This window comes from Heterodontus francisci, chromosome 4 (assembly GCF_036365525.1).
Source record: "Heterodontus francisci isolate sHetFra1 chromosome 4, sHetFra1.hap1, whole genome shotgun sequence".
Lineage (NCBI taxonomy): Eukaryota > Metazoa > Chordata > Chondrichthyes > Heterodontiformes > Heterodontidae > Heterodontus > Heterodontus francisci.
In genome coordinates, this window is record NC_090374.1 from 142974202 (window position 1) to 142986352 (window position 12151).

Genomic DNA, 12151 nt, shown 5'->3' on the forward strand with positions numbered 1-12151 from the left:
GGTCTACAGTAGTCAGCTCTTCAGTAAACTTAAAAAAAATTTAAAGTTTTTTAAAAAGGTGCCTTTTCACGTCCTTGCACCGCAAAAAAAAGTTTAACTTTAGCTCTTCCTCAAAGGACTGCAAATAAGTGCATTTAGCAGAACCTCACCATGGTGATTAATTCAATCTGAAGCTTTGGTGAGTTTGTGGGTGGTGCCAGCTTCTAGTGTGATGATGTTTAAAATCAGAGTCGAAGATTGCAAAAACGTGTTTTGCACTGGACTTAATTTGTGCTTTAAATTCATTGATCATTTGTGTTAGTTTGGGTGGTTTTGGGTGAATTGCAATGAAAATCAGAACTCCAGACTATTGGTTATGATATTGAACAGAGGAAATATCCACAAATGCTTTTATTGTGTTATTACTCATAGAAACCAGAGGAATTCACATCCCATGGTTACTTTTTACATGGTAAAGACACCAGGCATGAACTTTCGCACTATATCTCCAATTCACATGCTGTGATTTAAGCAGAATAGCTGTGGAAAACTCAGAAAAGCAGCATAAACACACTTTATGTCTTATTTTTCTGGGAATTCTGTCCCTCTTCCGTTGAAGTTATGGTGGATGAGCAAGAAATTCAGGGCCAGCAGCTTTTAATGATAGCTATAATTAAGAGTGTTCTGAGTCAGCACTTTCATCCCCCACCCAGCTTTTGCCTACAATACATGATCAGTTGAATAGGAAAGTACTGAAGCACAGATATCATAAGGAGAATTGGCATTTGTGTCAAACTTTTGGTTAATTGGTAATTAGCCTTTTTTTAAACTGAATTCTGGTGCCAAAAAAGTCCTGCTTTCATTATAGTAGCAGCCAGATAATATTACATACCGTCAGGTGCATCTGTATTACCCTGTTGCCCATGTCACTTGGAAAACTGTAGCACCTCCTCACCCCTAACTCAGCATACTTATCCAAGTCACACTGTGAAAGCAGATCTTAATACAGACCAGTAAACAACTCAGTCTATTGCTAAGACTGCACATAAATCAGAACAAGCAGACATTATAAATAATACAAAAAAAGGTCTACCAGTAATTGGATCTTGAGTTTCCAAGGATTCTCATAAACCAATTTGCTCCCACATTTTTGGACATTGTCAAAATATAGCAGAGTATAAGATTGTCCTCTATCACACTGAAAGCCACCTAATTAGTCTATAAATCTGACTAGATTATTGTTATAAAATGAAATTCTCCAATATATCAATTCAATTTATAGATATACAAACTATTTTACTAATGAACATATTAACAAACAATAAATTGTTGTAAGAAGCCAAGAAATCTTTCTAAAGGTACTGTTTGGCATTAAAGCAGTATGTTTTACCCTGTTGCACTAATTTCTCAGCACTCTTCCTACTTAGCACAGAATATTGCACCAAGTAATTTCTTCTTTATTTTTAGCCTGAAAACTGTAATGTCCACACAATGTTCAGACTTCAAAATTATAAGTGCAATTATTTCACAGCCCTTTGGGAAAAGACAAATCCTGAATAATTTTGAAGATAACTTTAATTAGAAGGCAGCAAGGTGGCAGAGTATATTGGAGCATTGCTGGACATGGATCTATGTCTGCAATCCGGCACACTGCTGGTTCCTAAGGTTGGACACACTATAGGAAAACATGTACCAGTAAGAGAGGGGAGAAATCAGTAGCTGCATCAACTAGCCACTCTGGTGCACCTCCTGATGGTTGGTTCAAACTCTTACTGTCACCGACCTGGCAGCTGGTCACCATATGTCTGCCTTCTTGTATGCAATCTATGTTCAGCCCAGGGCCCATTTTAACCCTGCCTGCCCAGCAGAAACCGGACAGTTAAAATCGTTGGTGGGACTTATATGCTGAGGTGGTGCCGTCTTCCCGCGGGTTCTGATTTTAACCTGCTCTTCTGATATGGCAAGAGATATACTTGCCGAAAGCTAGCAGTTTCCTCCTTTAAATGTGCAGATAGACTCCAGTGATGTAAGCAGGGCCGGACTGTAATTTTTGCTCGACACCTGCACAGGGAAGTCATTATGGCTTCCTTGCCAGGCCAACTAAGGGAGAAGAGGAGCCAGGGCCAGGAGAGGTTCAGAACTTTTCCTTCCCCAAAGAGTATTGGGCAAATATGTCAATTGCTAGCTTAAGACCTTCAGCCTACTTCTAGTCCTTTACCCCTGCACCCTAACAGGCAGCATCTGGTGACCTTTGCTGCATTAGTCAAATAGCTACTCACCTGTGTATCAAGAAGGTTAATGATGATCTGTTGAAGAGAATGAAACAGAAAATTGGGAGAGGCATATATCAAGCGGCCAATCCGATATTACCATAGATTAAAATTACCCCTGAACAGTGCCAGTGTGAATTGGTTGAGGGATGCAGTAGACATGAAAAAAGTGGGCAGGAATTGAAGTGGTGAAAGGGTGAGGTTTACTATTCTGAATTGGGGGGAAGGGTGGCAGCATGAATTGGAAAGTGGGGGAGCGGGTGGGCAGAAGAAGCGTGCCTCTGTGAAGTGAAAGTGGAAAGGGAGTAGAGTGCCTCCAAGTTACTGTGCGTTACGATCAGGTGAGAAGGGGTTGAAGGCCTGACCTCTTGTCCCTCTCTTCTTTGATGACAACAGGTTTATTTCTTTTTTAAAGTGGATATATTTGCCAATTCAGTGTGTGTTTAACTATTTACGTGCTATGATCATAAAAGAACCTTCAGACAGGTTTTCTTGAGTTTAACAAAGAAAGAGGTTAACTTTATTGTACATAAACCAATCCAAGTAAAATATTGAACTACGCTTCAACTTTCACACATGCACACACTTGAGATTCACACACACAAATAGGTTACAGAGTGGGGAAGGATAGATTGGTCGGAGCAATAAAAAGGGGTATACAGTCTGTGGATAAAAGCAAAATACTGCGGATGCTGGAAATCTGAAATAAAAACAAGAAATGCTGGAACCACTCAGCAGGTCTGGCAGCATCTGTGGAAAGAGAAGCAGAGTTAACGTTTCGGGTCAGTGACCCTTCTTTGGAACTAGCAAATATTAGAAATGTCAAAGGTTATAAGCAAGTGAGGCAGGGGTGGGGCAAGAGATCACAAAGGAGAAGGTGTAGATTGGACAAGGCCACATAGCTGACCAAAAGGTCATGGAGCAAAGGCAAACAATATGTTAATGGTGTCTTGAAAGACAAAGCATTAGTACAGATAGGGTCTGTGGAGTTTAGTGACTTGGCTAGCATCCGGCTTCCGGTTTGCAGATGTGGCCCACTGATCTGGTGATTCTCCTGGAGACAGCGATGCAGATGATTTCCTTCGCAGGGTCTCTGTCTGCAGCATTGATAGGCCTGGGTGGTTATACCCAGCAGGCAGGGTTCAAAGTTCTATTAGAGAGAGAGAGAGAGAGAGAGAGAGAGGAGGGACCCCACTTGGGTCTTCTCTTGTCAGTGTCTAGTTGCTTGTCCCGGTTGCTGCAGAGAAAACATCAGCTTAAACACACAGATGGTGGGCCTGTGACATGACCACCACCCAGTGATTCAACAATATGGCTCAGTGTGAATTCCCTCTTGCAGCTTAATCAGTTGATGTCTAGGAATTCCCTTCTCTCAACCAGGGTCCCATTGTTCAAGCTCATCTCCACCAGTTTTATGTCCCAAGTGATTGCCTTAATGTCTTGTTAATGGCAACAGGACAATTCCCCAGGTCATTGTTCTGGTGGGGACTGGGCGGGCAACTCGTATTCACCTTGATGCATTGGAATGTTGGGAATAGTGATGCAAATTGCAGTGACCAACTGCGCTGCTAGCAGTCACCTTTTATCTGCTCCTCTTTTCCTTTTTAAAAAAAAAAATTCAGGTTTCCAGCCAGTGGATTTAAAAATTCATCATTCGGCATAGCACGTTTTTGTGATGCTGCGAAAACTTACTAAAAATTTATGTTAAAACAATGTAACAATCAAGAAGATTTAGCAACAGGGGGTACCAAATACATATGCAGAATAGGCTGAAATTTCTTCCAAGGAAATGAGGGACAGTTCCTGCAATTATGCTGTAAACCTCCATAACACAGTGCTGGAATATTGAGTATCGCTGTGCTCCACTGCATTTTGTGTAAGTACATGTCATTGGCCTATATTTGAGGGTTGCTTTTGAATTAAAGAATGTTTGAGGCTCTGTCAGCTTTTACTGGTTTTCTCGGTTGACATGCATGAATCTTCATGATAGCTTAACAAAACAAAAATCCAGTTTATTACTATAAAATTCTGTGAACAGATTATAAAATGGTATTTCATATGGAGTCATATAAACAACTGAAAAAATTTTTTTAAATCACTACCATTCCTGAATTTCCCCTTTCCCACCAGCAAGTTCTATGTTGACAGAAAGGTTGGTAAATTCACTTGAAGAATCCCACTGTGGTGAGACATTAAGTAGATGGAAACACCACAGTAAATTAAAGGTTTATTGGTATAAAAATTACCCAGAAGCTTCCCCCCTCTCTAATTGTAATTCATAAATGGAAATTATGATGTCAAAGATACTGAATTCAGTGACTGAGCAGCCTACAAATGTACTTTTGTTATTTCTCAACGGCACAATAAAGTGACATGTCGTGTTGTGAAAATATCTCTGGAAGCAGTAAACTCACCAAGACAAAAAAAAACCCCACTGAAATAGCACTCGAGAGTTTAACAAAATGCAGTTGCAAGTCAAGTGAATTGCTCAAAACACAAGACAAGCTGTGGAAAGTATTTTCCCTTCATATTAAGCTTAAAAGCATCAGCTAGTTGTGCTCTTTTTCATTATGTTGTGACCATATAGAGAAAAGTCACAAAAGATCTATTTTAAAAAGAAGAATCCAAACCCAAGAATAGGTTGGGTGAGAATCTGTGAATGCGTTAACTTAGTTTCAGTAAAATATCAGTGACATAGGAAGAGCACATAGATAGTTTTACTGTCTATTTACAAAAACAACCATGATCTAATGATTTAGTGCCACACACTGGTTTGTTGAAAATCTGATAAGTGTTATTTAAATTATGGCAATAATTCAGTATTTGAAGTACGTCAAGTCATTTCTAAGATCAACATTTTCAATGGAAGCCAGAGTCTGATGAAAGGAATAATGCAATAACTATGAAAATATGATAAAAGAGAGCATCAAATATACAGGAATAAAAACAGAAAATGCTAGACGTACTGAACAGGTCTGGCAGCATCTGTAGAGAGAGAACTAGAGTTAACGTTTCAGGTTTGTGACCTTTCATCATCATTTCCAGCATCTGCAGTATTTTGCTTTCCTAAAATTGTGGGTAAAGTGGGTCATTTGGGTGGTCACAATAATACCCATGATGAGTTGGCATGAGTTACTGCAAGGCAAAAGTAAAGAACTCCCTGTAGGAGGTCTGTAAGTGGAAATGATGACAGATGACAGTCCTCTGGGAAGGTGTTATTCTTTTGAGGTTAGGTTAAGGTACTTTTATTCTGCATCTAGCTCATACTATATCTGATCTGTGAGAGTGAAATGTTGACACTGCAACACAGAAGTGGAAAAAAAATATTCTGCATTCTACACTGACATACCTTACCTTGACGAGTTTGTAACCAGTCAAGTGTGTTACAATCTGTTACAGAGGATAGTAAATTCCTCTGATGCTCACCAAACAAAATAACCTGCTATCCTGTGAGATTCCATCTTACTCCTCAATAACTTGTGGAATCAAAGTAGGCAGTTCCCATCAAGATATTAAACAAATGTCATTTGATTGGATTACTGCCATTCAAGCCAACTGCAAGTCACCAGCTATCTTCAATGTACTACATTGCTTTTCATTCTTTATTTCTCTCCATATAATGGACAGATACCCTATAGCATCCTTTAATTTAGATAAAGGGAAGCACTTATGAATTTCATAAAAAACAAAATGTACCTAATTTGGTGACAGTTAGCAATTACAGAAGGAACAGTAAACATGAATTATTGCCTACACAGTTCCAGAAAGGAGGCTAGTATATATTAGAAATTCATTATGATGTTTGACTACAATCTGATAAATCTGGTCTTGAAATCATGCTGTGGGATACTAACAGGCAAATGTGCAATGCATTGATTGGCAATTCTTCCCTCTGCTGTTTCAGCAGATATGTTAATCATTGAGATAAATAGATTAATGCCTGTGCTAAATGCCTGACAGAAATTTCAGAATATGTTAGCATTCCTATGCTCGTAACCCACAGTGTAATTTCAGGGCCATTTTTTATAAAGTCACAGGTTTTCATTAAAGTTAGTCAAATGTCAAGCAATATATAATACAAAGTTGCTCTTGCTGTTATTAACACATAGGGCAATGAACACTAAGGAGAAAAGGTACAACTCAGGGCCACAATTCCATAGGGCTTATTCGTCTGTAAAACATGAGATTTTTTTTAAACCTAATCCATCGTGTGGGAAACTAACAGCATCAGATCAGCCACTTGATTCACTCCCATCGATTTTACTTTCCATTGAAGTCAATGGAAACTACAAGCAATGGATGATCAAATTGGGTGTGGTATAAAACGAGTAGTTGATCTGATCCTATCAGCTTCCCATTTGCTGAGTTAGGTTAAAATTACCTGCAGACCACTAGATGTATTTCTCTAAATACTGCCCCTGTTTCTATTCCATGTGATAGAAATACACCATATTTTAAAGCTAACTTTCATTGCATTATATCTGTGGTGTACAAAATATGATTTGTCTTTATGCTGTGGATTAATTATATGTGTGGACTGAGTCACATCTAGAAAGAAAGAACCTATATTTATATAGTGCCTTTCATGACCTCAGTGCTTTACAACCAATGAAGCACTTTTGGAGGAAACCTAAATAAAAGTAAGTTAAACAAACAAAATGTTCATTTTCCTAGAAACGGAGTTCATTCCTGCTTAATAGCATAAAATAATGCATTGTACCTTTGTCCTATTAAATATTGTATTGTAACATTTCATAGGCCCATCATCATTTTCTCACAGCAACTAGGGAAGGTAATGAATGTGGCTTTTCCAGTGACACCCATGATCCCAAAAGCAACATTTTTAAAAGAAGAGAGGGAGGAGAGAGAATTCCTTTAGCAGAAGATTTTTTTATTATTCATTCTAAAATGAATTCGAGAAATCCCATTTAAAATTTTGCAGTCTGAAAAAAAGCGCAAAACTTCCTCAGCAGCAGAAGACCAGGGTACTCCACGGACACGGACAACAAATCCATCACTCTCTGAATTAGACATGACTTCTTTCAGGTGATACTTTTTTCCTTTTAAAAATCCGGAGAGAGATGGTTCAGAGTCTGAGGAAAGACAAACTTCGATCTATAAAACAAACGGCCACAACGCATTCACTGGAAAAACTGGCATTTCCCTAGTTGCCCAGATGTGTTGGCGGGGGCCTTCTTAAATGACTGGTAGTGGTTTAATACAATTGAGTGTCTTGCACTTCAGAGAGCAATTAAGAGTCAATCATATTGGTGTGGGACTGCAGTCACAGATAGGGCAGATGGGATCAGGACAACAAGTTTCTTTCCTAAAAGAACATTCAGAAACCAGTTGGGTGTTAACAACAAACTGACAACTTCATGGCCACTTTTACTGATACCAATCTTTTTATTTACAAACATTCATTCAACTGAATGTTTTGCCACAGGGAGTGGTTGAGATAGAGGCAATTGTATCTTTTAGTGGAAAAAATTATAAATATTTTAAGCAGAAGATACAAAGTGATGGGGACAGAACAAGTTGGTGACATCAGTATTGGATTTCTCTAGCAAAAAGCCAGCACAAACATGATAGACTGAATACCCTCCTCCTGTACTCTAAACTTCTTCGGCTTCAGAGACTCACTAGAGAGCTCACTTTGCATTACTATGTGTGAAACAAAAATGTTTCATGCTCAGGTGCCAGTAACTTTGCCAGAAGGCTAATGACAGTGTGCACGTCTACTAATTGCTTCAGCAAGGTATCACTAATGTAGTTTATTGATCTGAGTGATACACACACTACCTAAACAACCTTACAGCATTTATTACATGGATAAAAGCAACTGATCAGTCCGTTACTATTCATGCAATGTCCTCCTTTGAAAGAAGTCTATACAAGGTCTGATTCCAGTAGTTCCTCTGCTCTGCCAGTCACTAAATGTGCCATTGTATGATTTGGACTGCGAGCAGAGTTTTCAGCTTCTTTCTGGTATCTTTTATCTCAGCAACCTCTTATCATGGATGTCCTTTTGGACAGTTTCATTTGATTGGAAGAAGTGGAGCAAGAGCAGCAGCAGCAGCTTCAGCAACCAAGAGAGGCAGATGGGCCTCTTAGAAGATAACAAGTGAGGAGAACTACTTGTAAGATGCCATACCCAGCACAGAGAGCGTATAGACCCAGAATCCATTTCTCGGATGTATCTGACGAGCAGCGCACTTCTTGCACAGGTTGCACTTCTTTAGACTATGCTTTCTGCACAGAATTTGGGATATACAAAGATAAAAAGTTGAAGAAACCTAAACAAAGTTGGAGATCCTTCCTATCTTGAGGTGTTGGTATTGCATGAACATCCTCCAGCTTACAGGGGTCAGCACGAATACCTGCACTCGAAAATATTAACCCAAAAACTTTGATTTGTTGTGCATTAATCTCATATTTGTGGCTGTTAAGTACCAACCCTTCTTTGCGTGCTGCTTAGGAGATGTAGATATCTGTCATTCTCCTGTTTTGTCCTGCCCACTATGGCAATGTCATCCACTATGCATATGCATATGCAACCTGGTACTGTACAAGCAATACAATCCATATGTGCCTGAAAGAGATCTTGGCTAAATGATAGCCCAAAAGGAAGATGTTGAAAACAATATCGACCAAATGGAGTATGACAAATAGTCAGCTCTTGAGACTGCTCAGCCAAAGGTACTGACCAATAACTATTGTTTACATCTAATTTTGACAAAAATTTGGCTCCTACAAATTTCATGTTAAGTTATTCCAGTGTAGGAATCTTGTGTGGACAATGCTTGAACACTTTGTTCAATCTTCTTGGATCCAGACAGACTCATACATGATCTGTTGTCCTTGACTACACTCGTGATTGAGCTGCACCAATCCATGTGTTCTTGTACCTTTCTGATTATCTCATCCATTTCCATCTTGCCCAGTTTGACTTTCAACTTGAACTGAATGTGGATGCTGCAATTGCGTGGTGGTTCGATTAATCGTACGGCAACCTCCCTTAGATGTAAAGTTGCAGCTCTCTCGAAACTGCCAAGTCTATCAAAGCAATCTGAGTACTGTGCTGTTAGATCACTGGCTGAAGTGATGGGTGTATCTTCTGATGCTGGTTTGCCTTCTGGCACCTGGATGATTCCAAGTAATTTTCCCAAGGTTAGATATCGGCATACGGTAGACCTACAATCACTGGACCTTTTGTCTCTACAATGTAGAACGTTTGCGATGTCCAGGATAACTGATTATATTTACTGTCATGCTAGACCCCCACCTGCCAAGAATGAGGCACATTAATTTTGTCATGAACATTGATTTTAAACTGTTACTGGAGTGAGGGGAGGACTTGTTGAACAGATCGGTCGTGGCTGAAAGGTACATTTGCATATTGGCAGATGGTGTTTGGAAGGACAAAGCAGCCATTCTTTGACATTCAAATCACAATGGACTTTTGATCACCAGACATTCAAGGTAGGGGAGCTCGCATTCCAGGTTGACTGCTAAGATGGCCGAATACAGAAACGGACGTGGTCAAACCAGCTAGTCACATGACTAACCTGCTGGGCAACCTGAGATTTTGAATCGTATTGTTACGACCCAGGTGAGAAAGGGGTCCCTTTTAGCCTTCACCTGGTCTTTTTGTAACAGGGTTTAATTTTAAACACACTGTATTTTGAGCTCCCCCTTTGTGAATCCTTGTTCACCGCTTTCCAATTATAAGGCAAAGAAATGAGCACAAACAGGTCTTATCAGGTTTAAAGAAGAAAAGTGAAATTTATTAAAAACTTAAACTTTAACTCTAATTTGGTTAACACCTACATATTCATGCCGCACCCCATGCTAGCATGCATATGCAATACACACATGCAAATAGAGACAGAAAAGAGCAGAAGAAAAAATAGAGAGGTTTGAGGCAATATCAGAAGAGTTTCTTATTACTGTGCTTCGAGCTCACTGTAAAATCCTTGATTGTAGGTAGATCTTGTTTCACATCATCGGGGGAGTGGTTCACCCGGCCATTTTAATGAGGCGCCGCGTTTAAGATCACGGCGGTTCCGCGGAGTGAAAGCCATGCGTGCAGGCTGCCATCTTTTACAGCCGCCACCGTACTCGGCGGTAGCAACATAGAATCCAGCCCACCATGTTGATGAAGTAAAACAATTGGAAGCTTTCGCCACTATCAACATCATGTGCCCAAAGAAAGCTGGCAAACATGCACTCAGGGTCAAGATTGATACTGGCGCTAGTGCAAATATGCTACCAGTCCAAATCCTCAAAGATATGTACTGGAGTCCGTGGAAATCAATGATACAACCGACAACTGCCAAGTTATCCGTACACAACAGGTCACCCATCCCTTGCAGTGGCACATTAGCAATGCAACGTAGACGCGGCAAATCGGCATGGAAACCACAAACGTTCTACCTGGTAGACACGAGCGGACCAGCAGTGGCAGGACGGCCAGCATGTATGGAGCTCAATGTCATTACCATCCACTACAGAATTACCAAGGGGAAATCTCCAAGGACAGGAACCCGTTCACAGACTCTGGCCAGCATCAAATGGTTCTGTCTGGAAACCCAGCAACAGCACAACTATGCTGCGCCTTCACTTCTGCTCTCTAGAGAACCATCAGCACCACAATGAGCCAGAATGGACAGGTACCTCCATGAGGCCAAGTACTCTTCCGCCAACAAGTCCTCAACCTTCAGATGCAGAGGATGAGGAGAGGTGAAGGACATGCAATCGCCTGAAGAGAGAGAGGAAGAATGAGTTGAAGCATTGTCTATTGGCACTTCAAGATGAGGTGCGGGAACTTTCCAAGAAAGACAAGCCCCAAAAGTGGTCATCTTAAGAAAAGCAACAGAGTATGTTAGCAGGAAGAAGGCAGAACAACAGAAACTGAATGCAGAGAGGGAAAAACTTCAGAAAGAACAGCAACAGATGAGACGCAAATTCCCTGAGCAAGAATTATCAAACCACTGAGACTATATATGTACTTTAGAGCCTCTTGTAAAGTTCATAATCTGTATACCTGTGTAAATAATTTCAATGTTATCCAATTTTGTGTGTTTCTTACCTTTAGCATACGAGACCTATATTTGGAAAGAAGGGGGGATGTTGCGTGATTGCCTTTGAGAGTAATGTACCTTTAAGATCTACCTGATGCTATACCTCTCAGGGTGCAGTCATGTGACTCGGAGCCAGTGTCGCTCTGTAACACCAAGAGGCAAGTCCTGTAAATAGTTAGCTCTGTGCTGTATATAATAGTTAGCTGCAAATAAACCTGTTTGAGATCTTGAACCAACTGAACTCCACGCATCTCATTTATGTTGCATCTTCTTCTTTGGCCTCCTTGTCTCGGGAGACAATGGGTAAGTGCCTGGAGGTGGTCAGACATTGGTCAGACAACAGGCTCGGCTGTTGCATCAGACAACATAAAAAGGAACTCATTACATGATAGCAAGCTCCTCATTACAAGGCCAGTGTCTGAAAAGTTGCAGTATGCACCCTTTTCTCTGCACTTATTCATAAAGTGGTCAATGGTTTCATGGGGTTACTGACAGAATACCATAAACTCTAGTCTATGGATGTAAAAATTAGTTTGGACTCTTAAGTTTAGAGAGATACAGCACTGAAACAGGCCCTTCGACCCACCGAGTCTGTGCCGACCATCAACCACCCATTTATACTAATCCTACACTAATTCCATATTCCTACCACATCCCCACCTATCCCTGTATATTTCCCTACCACCTACTTATACTAGGGGCAATTTATAATGGCCAATTTACCTATCAACCTGCAAGTCTTTGGCATATGGGAGGAAACCGGAGCACCCGGAGGAAACCCACGCAGACACAGGGAGAACTTGCAAACTCCACACAGGC